Consider the following 24583-nt stretch of genomic DNA (forward strand, 5'->3'; position numbering starts at 1 on the left):
CGTGAGGTAAAGCAGAAGCAGTCGAGGCAGCTGGAGGAAGCAACAAAGACGACGAGGCAGCAACATCAGGGTGTGTTTGGACGCAGGAGACGCAGCAACGCAGCAGCCATGGGAGCTCGGGCTCGAGTTCGACGGAGACGAAAAAGATGAAGCAGAAGCAGAAGCGTGGTCTGCTTGGTCGTAGAAGAAGCGTGGTCTGCTTGGACGTAGCAGAAGCAGCGGCAGCCATGGGTGTCGAGCTCAAGCTTGACGAAGAAGAAAACCAAACAGTGACAGTGGGGTCGTTCAGGGGAGAAAGTTGCCATGGAAGCTTGAGCTTGAGCTTGGCGACGAAGAAGACGAAGCAATGGCAGCGGGGTTTGTTTGGAGTGAGCTTGAGGGTGAGCAGCCATGGTTGGCTTGGGTTTGGGGTGAAGGTTTTTTGGAGAATAAGAGAGGGGGTGGCGGATGGGTTTAGTTTAGTTTTTTTTTTGTTTTTTTTTGTTTTGTGAAATGCAAGATAGGGGGGTGTTGGGTCTTTGGGTTATGGATCGGGTCGACCCGGATTGAAATGGACCGGGTCATGGGAAGGTTGGATATTCTTTGGGCTTGTGGCTTGAATTTTGAAGAAGAGCCCAATTCCGATTTTCTTTATATTTTTGCTCTCTTTTCTTCTTTTATTTTTCTAAAACTAAATTCTAAAGATCCTTAAATTATTATTAAGTTATAAAAGTGCAAATTAACTCCCAATAACAATTAACGCACAATTAAGTAATAATTAAGTATAAAATTGTACATTTGGACATTAAATGCTAAAAATGCAAAAGATGCCTATTTTTGTAATTTTCAATTTTTGTAAAACAAACTTAATTACTAACAATTGTAGAATTAAATCCTACATGCAAAATGCGGTATATTTTTGTATTTTTTTATTAATTTAACAAATAAACATGCACAGACAAATACAAATAATTATCCAAAAATGTCACAAAAATTCTCAAAATTGCACACCAAGGAAAATCATTTTATTTTGAATTTTTTTGGGAGTAATTCTTTCATAGGGCAAAAATCACGTGCTTACAGCTGCCCCTCTTTGCCCGAAGACACGAAGGGTTTTCGTGCAAAGATAAAGTGAGCGATTTTTGCCCATCCGAGTACTCCGTGTGAAGCATTTTTTTGAAAAAGATTTAACCGAACCTTTGCTTCAAAGGTTTCCTACATATCCCTGGCTAAAGGGGAATCAGGTTAATGTAGTTCGGGAAATTTTGGTAGCTGGGACTACCATGGGATTGCAATGCTTGCTGTTACTGCTATTGCTGTTGCCACTACCGCTTTACTGACCTCCTTATTACAACCAAAGGAAATTGAAAACTGAAATAACTACTTATGTCTGTCAACCACTAGTTACAAGATTCCTATCTATAACTCTTTTGCAACTTGATCTTGGGTCTTAGCTGATTCTGCTTGTAGACTTCGATCTGAATTTTGATGCTCGCAAGTTGTAGGTGCTTGTTTATTTCTGCAGTATTGAGTGAAACGGGATTGGCGGAGCTCGGGAATTTGATCAAATTTTGAGCGACCTGCCCTTTGTTTGTTCCAATATTTGGGAACATCTTCTTTTTGTTCTTTTCTTCTTTTCTTTATTCTGGATTGAGACTCATCCCATAGGTCATCTCGATCCATGCGCCTCGAGGTCAGACCTGCTGAGACAACAAAACAAACGAACGAAATTTTCTGCCCCAGTTTCAACTAGGCAAATTTCGTGAGTTAATTGTCATGAAAACTTACAACACTGATGAGGGGATTGGAAAAACCTCTAGTCTACAAAGCGCAACTCAGGGATTGGAGCCCTAATGTCGCAAAAGGTAAAAATGAACAACTCAGGGATTGGAGCCCTAATGTCGGCTAAAGGAAGGTTGCTCAACTCAGGGATTGGAGCCCTAATGCTGGCTAAAGGAAAATCGCTCAACTCAGGGATTGGAGCCCTGATGTTGGCTAAAAGAAAGTCGCTCAACTCAGGATTTGGAGCCCTAATGCTGGCTAAAGGAAAAACGCTCAACTCAGGGATTGGAGCCCTAATGTCGGCTAAATGAAAGACGCGCAACTCAGGGATTGGAGCCCTAATACTGGCTAAAGGAAAAAAAACGCTCAACTCAGGGATTGGAGCCCTAATGTTGGCTAAAGAAAAAATGCTCAACTCAGGGATTGGAGCCCTAATGCTGACTAAATGGAAAATCGCTCAACTCATGGATTGGAGCCCTAATGTCAGCTAACGGAAAAAAAGCTCAACTCAGGGATTGGAGCCCTAATACTGGCTAAATAGAAAAGCGCTCAACTCAGGGATTGGAGCCCTAATGTCGGCTAACAGGGAAAATGCTCAACTCAGGGATTGGAGCCCTAATGCTGGCTAACAAAACGCTCAACTCAGGGATTGGAGCCCTAATGCTGGCTAAAGGAAAAATGCTCAACTCAGGGATTGGAGCCCTAATGTTGGCTAAATGGGAAAGCGCTCAACTCAAGGATTGGAGCCCTAATGTCGGCTAAAGGAAAAATGCTCAACTTAGGGATTGGAGCCCTAATGCTAGCTAAAACAAAATGCTCAACTCAGGGATTGGAGCCCTAATGCTGGCTAACAGGAAAATACTCAACTCAGGGATTGGAGCCCTAATGCTGGCTAAAGAAAAAATGCTCAACTCAGGGATTGGAGCCCTAATGCTGGCTAAATGGGAAAGTGCTCAACTCAGGGATTGGAGCCCTAATGTAGACTAAAGGAAAAATGCTCAACTTAGGGATTGGAGCCCTAATGCTGGCTAAAACAAAACGCTCAACTCAGGGATTGGAGCCCTAATGCTGGCTAACAGGAAAATGCTCAACTCAGGATTGGAGCCCTAATGCTGGCTAAAGAAAAAATGCTCAACTCAGGGATTGGAGCGCTAATTTTGGCTAAAACAAAACGCTCAACTCAGGGATTGGAGCCCTAATGCTGGCTAACAGGAAAATGCTCAACTCAGGGATTGAAGCCCTAATGCTGGCTAAAGAAAAAATGATCAACTCAGGGATTGGAGCCCTAAAGTTGGCTAAAACAAAACGCTCAACTCAGGGATTGGAGCCCTAATGCTGGCTGACAGGGAAAACGCTCAACTCAGGGATTGGAACCCTAATGCTGGCTTACAGAAAATTGGGGATTCTAACTAAACAATTTTTGAGTTTTCTTCTTACTTCTTTTTTATTATTTTTTTGTTTAGTAAAATGCAGGAGAGGATTTTGGGGAAACTTCCCTTTTGGGTTAATTCCTTATCACAACGTTGTTTCTTGTATTCACGTATTCCTTTTTTTTTGGGCGACACCTGCTTCTTGCACGGTTGCTTTAGATCATACATGTTTCAATTTTCCAAATAAAGAACAATTATCAGTTTGAAAAATGGTGGTTGGTTCGGCGACCTTGATTGTTCCAATTGCTTTGTCGCGTCCTTATTTCTGTTGAGAAAACTCTGTCATTGATTGGATTCACAGGCGAAACCCTTTTAGACTGCTCAGACTCGCATTTCCAGATTTTGTGATGATTTTCCCGTGTAAGGCTTTGGTTCTTCCATCCCATTCTACTTGGGGATTTTTACCGAGGCAGACTCAGTGGGGATTTTTATTGGGGAGACTTGATGATAGGCAATAATTACGTATTTTAGTCTATTATTACACTCTAATTTATTGCACTTTAGTTGAGTTTGCGCTTTAATCGCTAATATTTTGCACTAATTGTGTGTTTTATGCCTTGTAGGTGTGATTCCGAGCTATATAGATGTTATGGAATAATTTTAAGTGGTTTTGAGCTTTGAAGTCTGAGTAAGAGCTCAAGTAATTAAGCCGGGATCGCGTTCGGGGATCAACGGATGATAAAACAACAAAACGAAAACTCGAAGAGGCATATTGCGCACTGTCTAGTAAAATAGACATAACGTTTTACTCAGAACTCCATTTGGGATCCATAATATATGGTTGGAAAGCTGACTCAAAGAACTACAACTTTCATGTTTTACATTTTTCCAAATTCCAAACGGAACAGGATGAAATACCGCGGTTTTACCGCGACCACGGCAGAACCGCGGTGAGGGCTGCTCGCAGACAATTGAAGCAGCAGAGGCCATGTTTGACCGCGGTTTGACCGCGGTTTGACCGCGACCGCGGTAGAACCGCGGCAGGAGGCGGAAATTTCAGGGACTAAAGTGCAAAACACGAGATCTTTAGCCCAAAACCCTATTTTAAACACTAGACTCCGCCCAAGCGAGTATGTATTGTTTTGGAGAGGAGTTGTGGAAGAAAAACAAGTGTGAGAGATCACCCAAAACATCTTGGTTTCTTCTTCTCTTTATTTTTCTTGCAAGTTTTATGATGAATATTGTTTTAGTTTATTTACCCATAGTTAGGAGTAGCTAAATCCTTTGTCTAAGGTTTTGATGGAACCTATTGGGGGATGAACTTCTTGTTTATGTGAATACAAATTGCTAGTTTCAATCTTTATTTATTCAACTATGTTCTTGTTGTAGTTAATTGACAGGATCCTCAATTAGCTGTGCCTATTTAGTGTGCATAACTCGGGAGAGAGTGCATATTTAGGTTATTGTTGAATAACACCACTCCTAAAGTATAAGAGGAATCTATAACTGCGGGTTTAAAGGCGGGATTAGGGATAACGAAGTCTTGGGTGCAATCTTAAGTGAACTGTGTTAATTAAAGCTAGCTAGTGTATCTCGGGAGAGTGCAATAGTATATTACTGTGATTACTCGGGAGAGATTTACGGTAAGAAAAGTGTTCATGATTGATAGAGGTGTGTTGGTAAATTTGTATGACGTATAAACAGAAGGGATTCCATCAATAGGGGAAATCTTTACCTTAGCTTTATCTCCTCATTGTTTACAACCTTAGCGTTTTAGTTTACAGCCTGTTTAATTTACTTGCAATCTTAGTTACTAAAGAAACCATCAACTTGTGATTCAAACATTTGGGAAGCTGGTTCTGAAGAGTTTAGTGAGTCTAAAGATTGTGATTGATAGGTTAACTCTCTGTGGATTCGACCCTGGGCGTAATACTCGGGTTATATTTGCAACGTCCGCATTTCCCTTTTTATAAGGCATAGTTGGGCGTGATCAAATTTTGGCGCCGTTGCCGGGGAGTTAACGGAATTATCAATTACCATTGATAGAAATACTAAAATTCTTAATATGGTCAGTTTTCTCTATACCCAACTTGTGAATATTTGTGTAATTAATTTTTCTTACCTTAGTCTATTTTTATTGTTTGGGTCTTGTTTATTTTCTTAGTTTTGAAAAATGGCATCATATAATAAAAATTGGTGGGATGGTAGTTGTTCATACTGTGATGACCCTTGTCTTTATTGTGGAGGACCACACTCGTGGCAAAATTGTTTAAATTTTCCCGGGGGTGGATTGTGCGCACAATCTCAAACCCATGAGTGGAGTATTCGTGATAAGTGTGGTTTTCAAAATGGTCATTGGGATGATTGTGTTGATTGGTCCTTCCCTTCCCTAAGCCCCCGCTATGATGATTCTATTGTTTTTGATGAAAATGATAGGGCTAACGAATTGGAAGAAGTTGAGCATGACCGAAAGGGAGAGTTCAAGCTCATGTTGGAGTGCTTACTTGAAGGAGGACACAAAGAACAAAGTGCCTTGGAGGAGCTTTTGGAAAATAGTCTCCAAAATTCCTTGGCACTTAATCAAAACCAAGAACTCTCAAATGCCCAAAATGAGAAAATAATGCTCATGTTGGAGACCATTCTTGAAAATGAGGAAGAATGTGAGCTGAAATTTGAAGAGTCAAGAATTGGACCTCCGCCAACCGACCCCATGAGTACCAATGATGCCGAGAAAAACATGGACTTAGAATCAACCGTTGTAAATAAAAATCTGGTTGAGAATGACTCTAGTCCGGGGGAAGAAGAGGATGTCAGAATAGAAAAATTGCAAAATGAAGGTTTGAAGTCACATTCCAAGCATTTTTCAACATTAGAATTGTGTAGTGATATAAAAATTGAACTACATGAGTCCGTGAGGGACTGCGAGGAGGAAAGACAACAACCATACATTTTACAATTTGAGGAAACAAAAAAACAAAATGACATTCCTCACATGAGAGCCAAGAAGTGCAAAATGAAGAATTTAAGGCTCGGCTCGATAATCAACTTACCACCCTCTATCGCTCGTGGTCACAAGCTTGATTCCAAGCTAGGTGCACAGTTCATATCGTCCAAGTGGCGAGAAAAGTGGTAAAAGTGATTCACGTCGTGCCGCGACGTTAAACCAAGCGCTTGTTGGGAGGCAACCTAACTTTATTGCTTTCTTTTATTTATTTTTTATTTTTTTTAATTGTATTATTTTTGTAGTGTCAATTTTTTATTTTCTAGGAGCATGGAAAGCAAAGGTATTGGAAGGATGCAACAACAAACCAAATGGTTGAAACTAAGTGTGAGGTACCCGCACAAAGGACCAAACTTGGGAGAAGTCTGAGTACCCCATGAGCTGTTAATGCTTCGGCCTTTGGCCTACCAGGGAGTTTCTTTTACCCTTTTTATTATTATGGTGTGCATTGAGGACAATGCACAATTTTAAGTGTGGGGTGAGGAGATTGTCTGGGGGACTTTCTATGCTATTTTAGTTGTATTAGTTTAATTGAACAATTTTTTTTATAGAAAAGATTGGACTTTTCCCGATGATGGATCTATTAGACAATTTTCTTGAGGGATTTAAGTATAAAGAAAAAGTACAAAAAGATTTTCTTTTGTTAGGTAGTGTAATAATTACCCTTTGGTTTTTCTTTAAACCATGGTTCTTTTCCAAGAGTTTTATTTGAACCGGGTGTAGTTAGTTTTTTTTTTGGGAGTAGGAGCCATTGTGTTGTGAATTGAATTGAAGCAATATCTCTTAACTTTGTTATGCCTTGAGAATAGTGAGTACTTTGGTTGTGACGCCTAGGTTCAGTTTTTGACTCTTGTAGAAGTACCTTAAATTGTATGATCTAAACTTTGCTTAACTGCTTTGACTAGAGTGTCTTGATGATCCAATCTTGAGTGAGTCATGTGCCATATATGTGTAAGAATTTGTTGTATTCTATGCATTGCATTTGATGCCTAGAACTTGCCCCGTGTGTTTGCAAAGCGAAATAGTAGTTTTATTCAGTCTAGGAAGTGATATAGGCATTTCTTTGTTGAGCCAGATATGCATATTTTACCCACCTAATTGTTATGTATCGTAGTTAACCCCTTTGAGCCTATAATCTTATTCCTTTGGCAACCACATAACAAGCCTTACCCATTTGTTTGAATTAACCATCTATTGAACCATTGTAACCTCTCATGAGCACTTGAATTATTTATGAACTTTGTAAAAGTTAAAGTGTGGGGTGGTTGGTTTGGCTTTTAAGTGGAACTAATGAAATAAGGAGAAAGGGTGCACTGATTTGAAAAGCAAGAGTCTCTTGAATTGAAAAAGAAAAAAAAAATTGTATTGCTGTATAAAAAAAATATTCTTTGATAGTGGTGACTCTTGATATAATTGTGCTTAAATAATTTGGAAGTTGATGTATATTGATGTGAAGGTGGAGTTTGGCTTGACATAAGTATGGGGTTTGAATGTTAAAGTATATGTATTAAAGTGCTAAGGGAGTTGGAGTCACTCTTATATCTAAATGTATCCTACCTGTCCCGTAGCCTACATTACAACCAAATAAAGTCCTAATTGATCCTAGATTGAATGAGCTCCATTAGTAGAGTAGTACACTACGGGCAAGCTTATGGTGCATCTTTTGTGGCATATGAATGTTATTTCTGAGAGTGAGTGAATTCTTTCTATCTTGAGTTCCTAAGTGTTCTTAAATTTTATTGTGTGGAACTACTCACTTTTGTTGTGTGAGGGCACTTGATTCATGAAGGAAAGGTAATGTCAGTGACCTCTATGTTAGAGTAAGTGGGTGAGTTGTGAATAATGCGTGGTACTTGGGAGTCAAATCTTGAGGTGAAGATGTTACACTTTTGTGCTTAGTCTATTTTAAATACTCTTGATGCGATGAATTACGAGAATTGTTTAGAAAGGTTGTGTCTATAAAAAAAAAAGTGTAGGTTGATTGCTCGAGGACGAGCAATGGTTTAAGTGTGGGGTGTTGATGATATGCAATAATTACGTATTTTAGTCTATTATTACACTCTAATTTATTGCACTTTAGTTGAGTTTGCGCTTTAATCACTAGTGTTTTGCACTAATTGTGTGTTTTATGCCTTGTAGGTGTGATTCCGAGCTATATAGATGTTATGGAATAAATTTAAGTGGTTTTGAGCTTTGAAGTCTGAGTAAGAGCTCAAGGAATTAAGCCGGGATCGCGTTCGGGGATCAACTGATGATAAAACAACAAAACAAAAACTCGAAGAGGCATATTGCGCACTGTCTAGTAAAATAGACATAACGTTTTACTCAGAACTCCATTTGGGCTCCATAATATATGGTTGGAAAGCTGACTCAAAGGACTACAACTTTCATGTTTTACGTTTTTCCATATTCCAAACGGAACAGGATGAAATACCGCGGTTCTACCGCGATCGCGGCAGAACCGCGGTGAGGGCTGCTCGCAGACAATTGAAGCAGCAGAGGCCATGTTTGACCGCGGTTTGACCGCGACCGCGGTAGAACCGCGGCATGAGGCGGAAATTTCAGGGACTAAAGTGCAAAACACGGAATTTTTAGCCCAAAACCCTATTTTAAACACTAGACTCCGCCCAAGCGAGTATGTATTGTTTTGGAGAGGAGTTTTGGAAGAAAAACAAGTGTGAGAGATCACCCAAAACATCTTGGTTTCTTCTTCTCTTTATTTTTCTTGCAAGTTTTATGATGAATATTGTTTTAGTTTATTTACCCATAGTTAGGAGTAGCTAAATCCTTTGTCTAAGGTTTTGATGGAACCTACTGGGGGATGAACTTCTTGTTTATGTGAATACAAATTGCTAGTTTCAATCTTTATTTATTCAACTATGTTCTTGTTGTAGTTAATTGACAGGATCCTCAATTAGCTGTGCCTATTTAGTGTGCATAACTCGGGAGAGAGTGCATATTTAGGTTATTGTTGAATAACACTACTCCTAAAGTATAAGAGGAATCTATAACTGCGGGTTTAAAGGCGGGATTAGGGATAACGAAGCCTTGGGTGCAATCTTAAGTGAACTGTGTTAATTAAAGCTAGCTATTGTATCTCGGGAGAGTGCAATAGTATATTACTGTGATTACTCGGGAGAGATTTACGGTAAGAAAAGTGTTCATGATTGATAGAGGTGTGTTGGTAAATTTGTATGACGTATAAACAGAAGGGATTCCATCAATAGGGGAAATCTTTACCTTAGCTTTATCTCCTCATTGTTTACAACCTTAGCGTTTTAGTTTACAGCCTGTTTAATTTACTTGCAATCTTAGTTACTAAAGAAACCATCAACTTGTGATTCAAACATTTGGGAAGCTGGTTCTGAAGAGTTTAGTGAGTCTAAAGATTGTGATTGATAGGTTAACTCTCTGTGGATTCGACCCTGGGCGTAATACTCGGGTTATATTTGTAACGTCCGCATTGCCCTTTTTATAAGGCATAGTTGGGCGTGATCAAGACTCTGTGGGGATTTGTACAAGGCAGACTCGTTGGGGATTAGCTGGGGCAGACTCTTTGGGGGATTTTTACAAGGGGAGACTGGGATTTTTACAAAGGGAGACCCTGTTAGGATTTGTACAAAGGGAGACCCTGTGGGGATTTGTCGGTTTTTTTTTCTTTTTTTTCTTTTTTTTTGTGTGTGGGTGTGTGTGGCTTTACTTCGAAGGCAACCAACATCATGATCAATCGGGACTGAACTGACGTACCGCTGAAGCGGGGTATTTTCTTAGCTTCTTACTAAATGGAGCTCCGTGAAACCGGTCCTGCCACCTTTTCTTTCCAACACATTCGGAATTTAGGGTTAAAACGAAAAGGATTTAAGGAAAGGGTAAACAAAGAGCGGAGAAAACGAATTTTAAAAGAGAAGTGTCCCTTTCGGGACAAGAAAAACTTATCTGAGGCAAACATGCTGACTTTAAATTGGCATGACATGCTTTTTAGACTGGATGTCCGACCTTCATGAACTTGCATTTCCTCATGAACCAAAACGGATTTATGTTCCCAAACCAGGGAACCTTGCGAGAACTTTCTGAGGTGGAATCATCTTTTCGGCCGACAACGCCCTTTGCGGGTTTTCGCTAGTCGACCTCTCTCATTTCTCTTCTCACTGTCGCCTCATAGCACTCTTTGCGAGTTTTTTACTAAACAAGCTCTCTCATTTTTGATTTCTCTACTCCCGTCGCCTCATGGTGCCCGAAGGTTTTCACCGACAAGACTCTCTCATTTTATTTCTCTCAATTTCAGAATGTATCGGCTTCCAACCATTATATCTCTTTGTTTCTCACGCCTTCGGCAATTGATCCGAAGGACTTGTACTTGTTTTTTTTTGGTAAAAGGAATTGTGGATGAAATTACAACTTCGGAACCATTTTGTGGGCCCTAGTTTTAACTTCAGGGTAAATTGGATTTTATTTTTGGTGTGACCGAACCCCAGAGAGAGGCTGCCTACGTATCCTTTCGGAATCAAGTCAGAAGTAGTTCAGGCCAATCATTTGTTTGTTTGTTTTTCTTTTTTTTTTTCTCTTTTTTTCGGAGCATCAGGGATTTTTTTATCCTCAAACCTAAACTGCAGTGGCTAATCGCGTGAGACTTAACCTTTCCAACTTTATTTTTACTTTGTAGGCCTTTCTTTTCTGTCTTCTTTCTTCAAACTTCAATTTTAGAACATTTGGGGGTACCTTGGTTTCTTCAACTTCGCTGAAGCGATTAACCATGTGAAACTCAACCTTTTCAACTTCAATTGCCTTTATAGGCTGCCATGGCCAGTCGAGGTCGTCTTGATGCCCCTGCTGAGGCTGTGTGCCTTTTGCACATTAGCGTGTATCAAACGAAAGCCCTGTAAATCACTCTTGCCATCCTTTCTTTGTCTTGGTTTTGGAACAGTGTTAGACCAAAAGGGATTCAAAGAGAAACAAATAATTGAATGGAGAATGAGTTTAAAACTAGAAGTGTCCCTTTCGGGCAAAGGAGAGAAGGACTTATCTGGAGTACACGTGGACTTCAATGAACATGACATGCCTTTTGGACTGGATGCCTGATCTGTGTAAACCGTACGACTCTCAAAAATTCATCACAACTGTGCCTTGAATACCGAGGAACCTTGCCAGGACTCTGTTGATGCCGATGGCTGTGAGGATCTTATTTTCGATCATGGGCGCCCTTTGTGGGTTTTCACGAGCTGACATTTTTCATTTTATTTCTTGCCATCTCCTTATAGTGCCCGTGTGGGTGTTCACTAACAAGACTTCTCATTTTGATTTTCTCTGCTTACCGTCGCCTTACGGTGCCCGTGTGGGTTTTCACCAATAAGACTCTCTCATTTTATTCTTCTTATTTTGTTGTATTAGGTCAAAATAACTCTATCCTCCCATTTTGAACTGCTTTGCCGATTGATCAGAAGGACTTGAACAAGGTTTGGGGTGAAAAGAATTTGGATTGAACTACAACTTTGGAACCTTTTGGGCGGAATCATTGCCGAACCATTATAACTTCTGCCCCAGTTTCACTTTTGGGGGACTTTGGATTTTATTTTGGTGTGACTGAACCCCAAGGAGAGGTTGCCTACGTATCCTTTCGGAATCAAGTCAGACGTAGTTCAGGCAAACATTTTGTTTTTGATTTTCTTTTATTTTTCTGATTTGCTTTGTTTTTCACTTTCTTTTTCCCTTCCGTTTCCTTTTTTTTTCATTTTTCATTGTCTTTTCTTCCTTTTTTTTGTATATATATTTTCTTATTTTTCCAATTCTTTCTTCTTCTTCTTTTATTCTTTTTTCTTTTTCATTTCAATTTCTTTTTTTAATTTTATTTTCAAATAATACTTTCAGGTTCCAAAGAGGGTAACAAAGAAGAGTAACCAGCTCAAATGGGTTTGCAAAGGGTTGATAGTGTTTGGGTAGCGAGAATGAAAGCTTTCTTCATCATAACCGGAAAAGATTTTATTATATAAAGATCCAACATAGTACCTTTTGACTGCATTTGCATTGATAGTTATTTCAAGAATGTTTCCTTCGATGTGTCCCAAGTACAATGCACTCTTTTTGGCAGTACTCTTGTTGTAATGTATGGACCTTTCCAATTTCGGGAACCAATTTTCCTTCAGTTGTTCCAACTCTTTGTCTTGTTTCCTTAAGCTATTCTTCATTGCGACCCAATTCTTGATTTATTATTTCGAGGTCTGACAGAGTTTTAAGATCCGGGCATGAAATCCGCAAGCATGTCATATTATTGAAATCTGCATTTAACAGAACTAAAAGAGAATGAGAAAATTGACAAGATTTAAGAAAAGAGACATTCCGAGAAAATAAAATATCAATTTCATTTGATTTTTGATTTTTTGATTTTTTATTTTTTAAAATTTTTGAAGATAGAAGGGTTTACATCGGAAAGTAAGACAATAAAGTAAAACATCTGGATCACACCCTGAGACAATCCAGATGCAGAAATGATAGCAAAACTGGCTACCGAGACTCCCGTCTGATGGGGAACTTTCAGGCTTGGCAATCGTTTTTTGGCTTTTCTTCTGTCTCGGCAATGGTTGCAATAGCCTTCAGTGCCGGATCAAATTCCTCAGCTTCACAAATCATTCCGTCTATTGGCCCGTTTGTGAGAGTAGGCAGGGGAATGTTCATCATATTAGGAACCTTTTCGTCCCGGAGAAGGATTCTTTCAGCTTTAATCAAGTCTTCAACTGTCATTTTGAGGGTCCAATGACCAACAGTCCTTTGTACCATGTCCCATTGCTCCAGAGTGGTATTCACATCTAGTATCAGCTCAATGCGGGGAGGGGGGACTCGGTGTTTGGCCGATTTGGGGCCACTGGCTGCAACAGACTTCGCCTGACTAGCTTTTGGAACAAGCCTGAGTATGATTCGCCAATAGGGGTGAACTGATTCCTTTTGAAAGACTCTCTTGGGTGAGGAATGTACTGAGGAACATTTGATTGGGGACTATACGGAGCTTGGTTAGGATGGGCATTTCTGGGAGGTGGAGCTCAGTTTTGTGTATAATGTTGTGGCCGCGTGCAAGGCTGCATGTTCATCACCGCATACCAACAAAACCAATCACCTGAACAGAACCTGGCTAATCTACTCACGCACACAACTTTGTTAGTTTTTAGGCATTTAACATATAGGAAATCGCACGTTGGGATGCAATGCACCTAAACAGTTAAACGCTTCTACCATGTGTTTGAACGGGTTGCATGTTTCATCCCGGTCTTAAACTAGCCTTCTTCACTATATACCTTTTTTCTTTTATTCTTGCCTCTCTTTAACCTCTCTTGATCTTGTTTTTGTCGCTCTTTTATTTTTTGCACTCTTTTTTTTTTATTTTTTTTTATTTTGTCACTCTTTTCCCTCTCTTTTTTCACTATTTTTCTTTTCTCTTTTTTTTTACTCAATTTTCTTTCTCCTTTTCTTTCAGTTTATTTTTTTTCACTCAATTTATTTTATAGCTATGATCGAATCCGATGGAGATTGCCTATGTATCATGACCCCGCATGAATCAGATCTTGCGTAGTTCGGGACTAACAAGTGCAAAAATAAAGAAACAAGTGTTCATTTTGCATTGTGTTCATCTTGCACATTTATTTAAGGTGATTTAAGCAAAAATGATTTGACTCAAAAATGAATTGACTATATTTTAGAAAGAAAGATCCGATTTTCGAACACGGCCTTTCAGCACTTCGGGGATGAAGATTTTAACGCTGTGGGGGTCAATCGATCAAAACTCTAAAAGATGATCGAAAGTTGCCGTTTATGCAAAGTCAACCTTCCGCCGTCCCTTTCGGGAACATTTGGCTGTTTTTGACAAAAAACAACATCACTTGATTTATTTATGACTCTTTTCTTTCAGAATGGTGACCCAACATTGGGAACATGGCCTCGCAGAGCCTCGGGGACGAGGATCCTAAGGCCATTGGGCAATTTGGTCAAAATTTAAAAAAATAACCAAAAATAGCTGTTTATGCAAAGTCAGCCTTCCGGCGTCCCTTTCGGGAACATTCGGCTATTCTTGACAAAACGGCATCACCTGACTCATAAATTAAAATTCTGACATTTTGGCTATTTCTGAAAAAGGGGAGGTTGGACCCGATGAGGGTTGCCTACGTATCTCATACCCTGTGAGAATCAAACCGGCGTAGTTCGATCGTGAATAGAGTAAGTAAACTAACTCTTTTTTTTGGAATTTTTTTAAAAAAAAATGCTTTAAAAGAATAAAGGTTTTTTTTTTTTTGGATTTTTCTAAAAAAATGCTTTAAAAGAAGAAAAGGATATATATTTTTTGGATTTTTGAATTTGACTCTATTTTTATTTTTGAAAGAAAGACTTCTAAAAATTCATTTTCTTTTGATTGGAACTTTGAGAATTTTAGAAGTAAAAAAAAAAATATTTTTGTTTGAATTTTCATTTGTTCTCTCTTTTTCTAAATAAGAAAGAAAATATTTTCTTTGGGTTTTGGCTGTCGCCTCTTAATTTTCGAAAGAGGCACTTTTAAGAAAATATTTTGGATTTTTGAGTTTTTTTTTTTAAAATTTACAAAAGTACTTCTAAAGAAAACTGAAAATATTTTTGGACTTTAATTTTTTAATTCTATGATATTTACGAAAGAAAGACTTTTAAAGAAGGAAAGTCTTTAAAAGAACGAATATATATATATATATATATATATATATATATATATATATTGATTCTCTTTTTTTGATTTTTTGGAAAAATACTTCAAAATAAAGGAAACCTGTATTTTGGATTTTGATTTTTTTTAGATTTTATTATTATTATTTTTTCTTTTATTTCTTTTTTCGTATGAAATACTTAAGAAAGAAGGAAACTACCCTCTTTTTTAGTTTTGAAAACTTCTTCTTTTTTTTGAATTTTCTAAGGAAAGATTTCTAAAGAAGGAACTAATGAAAAATATTTTTGGATTTTTGAAAATGGGGGTCGGAACCGATGAGGTTTGCCTACGTATCTCACATCCGATGAGAATCAGACCCGCGTAGTTCGGTACGAATAGGGAAATAAACTAGACCCCCTTTTTTGAACACAATTTTTTAAAGAAAAGGAGAAAAAATATTTTTTTCTGGATTTCTATATATTTTTTATTATTTTATTTTTTTAAAAGAGACGAAGACTAAGGAAATTTTTTTTTTCTTTGAATTTTAAACTTCTTTTCATTTTTTTTTTTGAAATTTCGGAAATCTTTTAAGGAAGTACTTGGACTATTAGTGTGAACTCATAAAAGAGATACTACAAAAAAACAATATTTTTTGAATTTTGAATTTTCCCTTTTTTTTAACTTTTAAATAAATACTTTTTTTTTTGAATTTTGAAAGTGGTTAAAAGGATTTTTTTTAATTTATTTATATGTTTTTTTAATAAATCAAACTAAAAGACATTTTGTTTTCATTTTTTTTCATTTTTTTTTTAGAAAATTCCGGCGAGGTTTTGACACTACTTGGACATTGGTTTTATTTTCCAAAAATAAGTAATTATCTCCCTACGCAGCTATTTTTTTTTAAAAAAAAATAAAAAAAAAATAGAAACCGGTCAGCATGCAGAACTGAAGCAAATAAATGCGGCAAACAAACGGGATGCAGCAGGATGGTCTTTTCATTTCAGGTTGCCTGTCCTAAACGGACCCAACCCCTGTGTTGAGTCCCCTATGTCAAATGCAACATGATGCAAATAAGCGTTCCTACTAGGGATCCAGCATGAGGTTTTGTTATACTAGGTTTATAACCTAGGTATATGTTCTAGACTGTGTACCCGAGCGGACAACTCGAGTCGAGGAGGGGGCTACGTACCGGGGACCTGCGAGATCGTCCGGCGTTGTAACTTGTCCGGCCTCTTTCTTATTTCAGGTATTGACACTAACAGAATAAGGAGTCTCAACCAGCGAGCTTCTCCCCGGAGGTAAGAAGAGAAGGGTTTCAGCACAGTTTATATACAGTTCAGATAATATCAAAGCGGTAAAAGACCACATTTAGCACGTTATGCCAAAACATGTAATAAAGATCAGATAATAAAGCCAAATATAACAATTATTCTAAGCTCGAATTCTTGAACCCTGAACCAGAGGTTCTGAGTTGAATCCCCAGCGGAGTCGCCAGAGTTGTCACACCTCCTTTTTGCGCGCCTACCCCAAAGGATAAATGTGCGAGGGAGTTTTTCCAATTTAAGTGACAATATTCGAAAATGGGATTATTTATTTATTTCAGAGTCGCCACTTGGGAAAGGTTTGACTTTTGGTGTCCCAAGTCACCGGTTTATCTTGAATCCCAAATCGAGGAAATTTTCGACTTTCCAAATGAAGTCTGCGAACCAGAAATTCTAAGTAAGGAATTCTGTTGACCCGAGGGAAGGTGTTAGGCACCCTCGAATCCCGTGGTTCTAGCACGGTCGCTTAAATTGTTATAAGGGCTAAATATCTGATTTAATACGTGTTATAACTTATGTGCTTTTATTAAGTTTAAGCCGCTTTTATTATTATTATTTTTTATAGAATTGCAACGTCGTGAAAACGCATCTCGAACCACGTCACAATCAATGCACCCATGGTTGTTAATACATTCCGACTCCGTCAAGATTTGAATTTGGGTCACATAAATGCGCACCCGAATTTAAGAATGTAATTTAATTAAGTCGCGCCTAAAGAGTCTAAAGCGTTATTATCTTTGGGGAAGGCAGTGACATTCACTAAACAGTCCATCCCAAATTCTAAGTATTTGTTATGACCAATTATTGAGGACCCCGCAATTTGCATTTTTTATTTGGCGAGACTCGTCTCATTATTTTTAAAGGATAATCTTAGCATGACTACATTTTCTATTTTTTGTTTTCTAAAATAAATGAAGATAAGGTCCTACTTTATTTGCATACTTTCGAATTATTATAGTTATGTTTCGAAGGTGAGTTGTTTAAAGAGTTTACATGGCAACGCATAGAACATTCTACATACATGCAGTAAAAGAAAGAAAAGACTACATTAAATTACAACTTCAAATCTTTCTCATTTTTTGCATTCATGCCTCGAGTGGCTTACAAGATGAACCAGTATATCAATTTGTGTACCTGGTATTTGGGAAAGCAAGGAAAAAAGATGAAGATCAGTAGAAGCAGCAGTAGTGTAAATACACAGCAACAACAGCAACCCAACAACAACAAATTCGAATCAGATTCAAGGCCCAGAAAACTTTGAGGAAAAAACCGAACAACTCAATAGAATAAACCCAAAAGTTTGTAAGCAAACTAAACAACAACAAACCACGCGTGTATTAAACCCGAAACTAAACTCGCTTCCCACTTTGTTTTTTGTTTTCTCTTTTTAAACTCTCCAACACTCTCTTAGGATTTTCAGAATGTCTTCTTCTCTCAAAATAATCCTCAAAAATCTTTCAAGTTCAGTCTAAGTTTTTTCTCTCAAGTCTTAGTCCTCTAGAATGTGTCAAAATGACTTTATTTATAACAAGACTCTAGTCTTGAATCCCCAACCCCAAATATTCCCTCAATTGCATGTTTTGTCCCCACTACTTAATGTTTTCTTTATTTTAAACCCTTGTCCCCCATGCTTAACATAAATAATTACATTATTCCCACCCCACTACATTATGTCCTCTCCCCCACTATATTAAACAATTATATCAACCCCAACCCATTACATCTTGTCCACCATGCTTAACATAAACAATTACATTATTCCCACCCCACTACATTATATCTTGTCCCCCATTATATTAAACAATTATATCAAAACTTCACCCCATTACATCTTGTCCCCCATGCTTAACATAAAGAATTACATTATTCCCCCACTAATTTATGTCTTGTCCCCCATTATATTAAACAATTATTCAAATGTTTAATTCCAAAAATACCCCTCCGACCTTACTAAAATTACCAATTTACCCCTGAACGTACTGCAATTTACCAAACTACCCCTCAGCTATAACCAATCACCTAATCAATCTCAACCAAAATACAGCAAATATGACCAATTTCTAAACAAATTTCAACAACAAATCTCATGAACACGGATGAATCATACAGCTTCAAATCAACGAGAATAAGTTAACCATATTGGGAACCAATCCTAGTTAACTTAGACCAAAAAATGAATGAGCAAAGAGACAACAATATCAACAACAAAAATAAACTGAAACAACATGAATCACAATTAACGGAAATGATGCAAACTGAAATCATACCATGAACAACAAAAAAGCAGGAATTACTTTGACTGAACAAATTTTAACAATAATCCTACTTTCAAATTTAACAAACATAAGAAGTTGATCATAATAAACAAATAGATTCAAATTAAATCAACAAGTCAAAAACCAAAATATAAACTCACATTAAATCACTGGATTAAAAACGAACTTCAAACAAAGATGAACATGAATTAAATCTATTTTAAACAACAAACATGACGGATTCAAATGATTTAACCAACATTAACAATTTCTGAAAAAATACAACACATGAAACAAACTGAAAAAATAATTAATTAAATTTCAATTTGAATCTAACGATATTAAACTAACAATTTCACATGAACAAACTGAAAAAATTAACAAAACAATGAACACGAACAAAACAAAAATCAAACATTTACCGATTTTAGATTTGAGAATATCAAAAACAAAATACGGACAAAAGTGAAACTCAAACCCACTAACCGGATCGGAAACACGAACAACGATTGACCAACGACGAACTCAAACTGTGTATGGACTGTTTCGACAAACCCCGACCAAAGCTTGAATAAGCGAAATGGTGAGTCTCGTTTTTTAACTGGAGGTGCCGGAAAATGGTAAGTCCAACTGCTTGACAAAGCAGCAGCGTCGCAGCCCCACGCAGCTGCTGAACGGGCTATGGCAGCAGCGACGTAGCAGAAGCAGAAGTGTTCGATGAAGGAGCAGGAGTGTTCGACGAGCAGTAGTGTTCGATGACAAAGCGAAGGTCGCCGGATTTAATGGGGGGTTGCCGGACTGGTTCACGTGAGGTAAAGCAGAAGTAGTCGAGGCAGCAACAAAGACGACGAGGCAGCAACATCAGGGTGTGTTTGGACGCAGGAGACGCAGCAACGCAGCAACCATGGGAGCTCGGGCTCGAGTTCGACGGAGACGAAAAAGATGAAGCAGAAGCAGAAGTGTGGTCTGCTTGGTCGTAGAAGAAGCGTGGTATGCTTGGACGTAGCAGAAGCAGCGGCAACCATGGGTGTCGAGCTCAAGCTTGACGAAGAAGAAAACGAAACAGTGACAGTGGGGTCGTTTAGGGGAGAAAGTTGCCATGGAAGCTTGAGCTTGAGCTTGGCGACGAAAAAGACGAAGCAATGGCAGCGGGGTTTTCAAGAGTCAATATATATTTTTGTGTTACTTATTTATTTTATATTACATCATAAATAGCAGCAATTTACCAAGGTGTTCCCACAAAAGTTCTCCAAAATCACAAGGCGAGAACTTTTGTGGTGCATGATATCTTTATTTATTGAGCTCAAATACAATATTTAATGTTCCATTGATTCCAAAAATAATAATGCTATTTTCTTTTTAGTACATTAAAAAAAATATAATATTTTTTAAAATTTATAAATAATTCAGCATGAACATTTTATTTTATATCTAATGATAAATTTTTATATTCACTCAAATATTATTGTATGTCTACAATCACAGATTTCAAAAATCTTCATTCCCTACTTTCTTGAATAAATATTGTATTCAGTTAAACTATACAATATAAATTGAAACAGATGGATAATATTTATTTGTTCTTTAAAGTTATGTACTCATTAAAATAAATAGACGTGCAAAGTACAAACCAAACTGATATATAAATATATATATATATATATATATATATTTAATATACTTTTTGGCTAGCTCTATACAATTAATTTCAGCCTACCAGCTAATTTTGTATTTTTTGTCCTCCTTATATTACTATGCTCTTTTGCGAAAATGGGCTAAGAATTGTTAGCCCATCCTTCAAGTTAGCTCTAAAAGTTTATATTTTAGGTTTATCGTATAACCCAAAAAGTTTATTCGTGAGGAACTGTTGGCACTCCAACAAGGTTTGGAATGGGAGTTCCGAACCAAAGTAACTAGTAGGTTATGCCCGTGCCGTGCACGGGGACATGGGCCCAACATAGAGCAATATCTGAGATGATAAAGAATTATCTTTCTACATAGCGAAGTAGTTGAGATGAAGCAGAATCCTCTCTTTGGGGGTAGTAGGCGAGCAATAGAATTCATTAATCATTGTAAAGGGTCTCATTATACACTTTAAAAATCTGGAGTTTGAAATTACAAAGTTGTAGTAACAATTGGTCTACGTAGATCGAATTCCTTAGAGCTAGATAATTGTTCCACTCAACTCCCTGCATGAAGAAAATGGAAGAGAAGTTAGACACCTCATTAATAAACTTTCAGAGAAACTCATGTAATTAACAGTAGCATATCATTAGGAAACAAATCATAGCACACTTGTAGAAGTGGAATGAGTATTTGAGGTGTTTCTTTACCGGTTTTCTATTTCTTGATTTAAATTTTTGAAACTTCAAAATATTTATAGGGTTGTACATGCAAGAAAAGTGCAACCGAACTTACAGTCATTCAAGTCAGAGGTTAGATGTTATCCGTCTTCGTCCTTGAATTAGAAAAAGGCACAGAAAAATGCCAACAGTAATGAGAAGAAACTTCTCTCACTTTGCCAGACACATCTTATGCCGGCCAAATAAATACAAACTTAACATCACCACCTTTGCTGAAATAAAATCTCTAGCAAAACATTATACCTATGGCAAAAATTATTGCCATAGCAAATCTTTTGAGTTACCAAACTGAATAACCATATTCTCAAACTGAGCAGCAGCAAGCAAATGCCATCGATTATAAGAGCCTATTTGGATTGGCTAAAAAAAGTGGCTTTTCAGGAGAAATAGCTTTTAAGCCAAAAGGTAATAAATTGGGGTTGCCCGACTTATTGCTTTTGGCTTGTTTTAAGCAATTTTTAACTTGTTTTAAGCACTTTATAGCTTTGCCAAATACCCAAAAAAAAGCTAAAAAGAACTTAAAGTTAATTTGACCAGCTTAAAACCAATCCAAACCACCTCTAAGGTCTCAAACTTAGCATGAAACACATATTGACTCGGAAACGACACTACAGCTGAGGGGAACATAAAAGGTTTGAGGAAACTAAGAATACCATAAGAAAGCTGAGTCAAGAACTTTTTGAAGTAACGTTTAGCAATTGACCAGTACAGGTGCCCCGAAAGAATTTGGAGAAAGAGCACACTATTTAAAGCCTTGAGTAATGTACCCTATTGAAACTTCCTAGTTAGTGTTTCAAGGTCATCATACATGGATACTGCTACTGCTTGTTGCACTTTTGTCTCCATGACTCCATATAATATTTATCACAGGGCGATAAGATTTTACAAAATCTTAGTTAACCATTCATGTTTCAAAATGACAAGAGATATCATACGCTAATGTTCTTCCACTCGCTTTCTACATCTGCTCGCCAGGTGATTTGGTAGAAGAAAGAGACATCACTCACATCTAGTACTTCAACTCAACTTTTGCCTTGCATCTAGTTTATTCTTGCAGGAGTACCCAAAAGTTCAGCGGATCTTCTTTGTTCGGCCCTTTTTATACACTGTCGATCGTATGGTCACGATTAGAGTTAAAATATCACATAAAAAACTTGTGTATTTATGACAATAAATAAATTACGGTAGAAAGAATAATTTCTAAGCCAAGAGTACCACAAGAAAGAAATGACTTGCAAAGTCACCAAAGAGAGGAGTGCAGAAAGATCCAGTGGAACAAAGCAATAGAGTAACTCCTCAAGAGGATAGAAAGAATACAAAATATTACATGCTCTATAACCACTCACAGACCGCTTGCGATGAAAGATAGCAAGTGACTGATCTCTTTATACATACCGGAGAAAGAGAGAGTTGTCTCTATTATAATTATTTAACATCAGACGGCCCATATAATTTTGTTACATAAGCATGCCTGTAGTGGTCGTCACTGTGCTATAAACGATAAAGAAAAGACAAAAAAGTCAACAAATATCTTGAGAATTTACTTTTGAGCCAAAGTGAAAAGTCTGAACAAAATATTGGAAGGCCACAGGTTAATATCAGATTACACATTAGAAGTAATTCAAATGATAAGAGGCTCTATGGAAAAAGTGTGTATTTAAAGTGTACATTTTTATTAAATAACCAGTGCCCTGTAAAGTAAATATACATTCATAAGCATATGAAGATACCATCATAAACTACACCCAAAGAGACATGGAAGATACCATTTCAGATTAAGATTTCCTCTCTTTCTTTTTTACATTTGAAACTCCAAATAAAATTTGGCTCAACTTTGACCTGGCAAACTTTGACGATATCAAAGTTCAACATTACAAATAGGTCATGACTACCAAAAATCATGGACTGAAAGAGTAGTCCTTGCATAAATTACCTCATTCCCTTGATTTGATTTCAATATCAACTTGAGCAGTAACCTGCAATGTTAGAACGATCTATGAAAAAGACTGAAAGTTATGCTTTAATACGTGATAAAACATAGTTTTGAACAGAAATTTTGTAAAAATTTTCGAAGATAATTACCTTTAAGATACAAAAGAGTCTCTCAAGCTTTATTGCAAAAGGTGCAAGGTACGTGCAATTGAGAAGGGATATATTACATATCCTAGAGCCAAGACCTTTGAAGTGCCATCTTTATTCCCAATTTGGGAATTACCCACCTAAAAATGGAATCCCCAATAGAGCTGCGAAAAAATAGATTCAAAGAGGCCGTCAATGATCTAAACTATGCTTGCATTTACAGTTCAAAAGATTGAGTCTCCATCTCCATGTAAATCAACTGTAGAATATAAGCAACATCACAGAATTTCAATAAGACTTATAAGAATGTTCAGAAGAACAAAAATGCAACGGATAATATAATTTTCTTAAGGGACATTTTATCAAACACTTTATAGACTGATCAGTATAATCCTTTGATATTTCTTTCTCCAAAATTAATTTAACATCACCTGTGACCCCTTTTACTATGATCGTCTGTGTACCCTTTTACAACATTCCAACCAATACCATCAATCAAACTATCACTAAAATAGATATGAGACATCATGTAAATAAATCAAAAACATTCTGAGCATCTGTAAATGACCCTTCACCATTCTCGAAGCACCTAGTTTTATTCATATGCATGTAATGATTTCCATTAAACAATAGAGCATCATCTGGCGCTTCCACCGTTCAAGCTCCATCTGTATAGTATGCTACCCAAGCGCTGTTACATCCAACTATTAAGCACACCAAATAAGAGCTAATGGAAGCAAAGCAACAACAGGTCCATGGTGGAAGAGGCAAAGGTAAAAGAAGAGAATGATGAAAGGAAGAAAATTAGAGAACGTAAAACTAAAATATAAGTAATATAATAAATTAAAAGAAGAAAAAACCCATGAAACACTTACCGGTAGTGCGAAAAGGCAACATAACTAATATAGAAGAAACCCAAGTACATCAGACTTCAGAGAAGCAGAAAAATAGGAAGATGAAAAAGGTAAGAAGAGAACTAATTACCTCCAAATGCAAGCATCAAATCTAGGAAGTTATGAGAAATTCCGAGAAGAAAAATTAAGAAATAGAAAAAACAAATAGATCCAAATGGAGAAATAGAAGAAAAAGGAAAGAGAAACGGCTAAATTTACAATCACAAGGAAGAAAATGGGGATGGAACATTTGAGTCCCAATCTCTACATTTGTTTGATGGACGAACGGGAGGGAGCTATTTAGTGACACGAATGGCAACTTCTTAACACGTGTTCTTCTATTGAACGAAGAGCGAAATATCGAGTACAGAAACTTACACGTGTTCAATAACAGAAATATCGAGTACAGAAACTTACACGTGTTCAATAACAGAAATATCGAGTACAGAAACTTACACGTTTTCAATAACCAATTAAATAGGCCCACAAAGGAAAAAGGCTCCGAAATGACCCCACATTTTGCAATACAATTCTGATAACTGTTTGTACAACAAATTATTTCAGTGTTCGTCCTCTTTTAACTCTCATTTTTAAATATTAGTAATACAAAATCTATCTATCTATAACTAAAAGCAGAAGACAAAAGCACCTCATGAAGTCAAATGGCAGAACAATAGAATTAGTTATTAAACTAGTTATTAGTTATTCTTTTTAATTTAAATATATCTAAAAAATGAAAATAATTAAAAAAACTACCATATATATGTGTGTATATATATATATAATTGGTTATAAGTATATTAATTGGTTACTTTAATTTAATTAAAAGCAGAAGACAAAAGCATCTCATGAAGTCAAATGACAGAACAATAGAATGACACATGAC

The 24583-nt window shown here is 37.0% G+C and overlaps 1 long non-coding RNA gene across 3 annotated transcripts; it reads right to left on the reverse strand.

Moving 5' to 3' along the window:
• Positions 1 to 20402: 20402 nt before the first annotated feature.
• On the reverse strand, positions 20403 to 24108 carry LOC107788336 (uncharacterized). 3 transcript variants are annotated; one of them, XR_001648596.2, is made up of 3 exons: positions 23394 to 24005; positions 22808 to 22968; positions 20403 to 22701 (listed from the first exon to the last, which is right to left on the reverse strand). It is a non-coding gene; the product is annotated as an uncharacterized LOC107788336 (long non-coding RNA). The 3 variants fall into 3 exon arrangements; XR_001648592.1 differs by having other exon boundaries at positions 20403 to 20551; positions 21661 to 22701; positions 22808 to 24002; XR_001648591.2 differs by having other exon boundaries at positions 22808 to 24108.
• Between the last annotated feature and the right edge of the window lie 475 nt (positions 24109 to 24583).

The sequence above is a fragment of the Nicotiana tabacum genome, chromosome 3 (genome assembly GCF_000715075.1).
Source record: "Nicotiana tabacum cultivar K326 chromosome 3, ASM71507v2, whole genome shotgun sequence".
NCBI classification, from domain to species: domain Eukaryota; kingdom Viridiplantae; phylum Streptophyta; class Magnoliopsida; order Solanales; family Solanaceae; genus Nicotiana; species Nicotiana tabacum.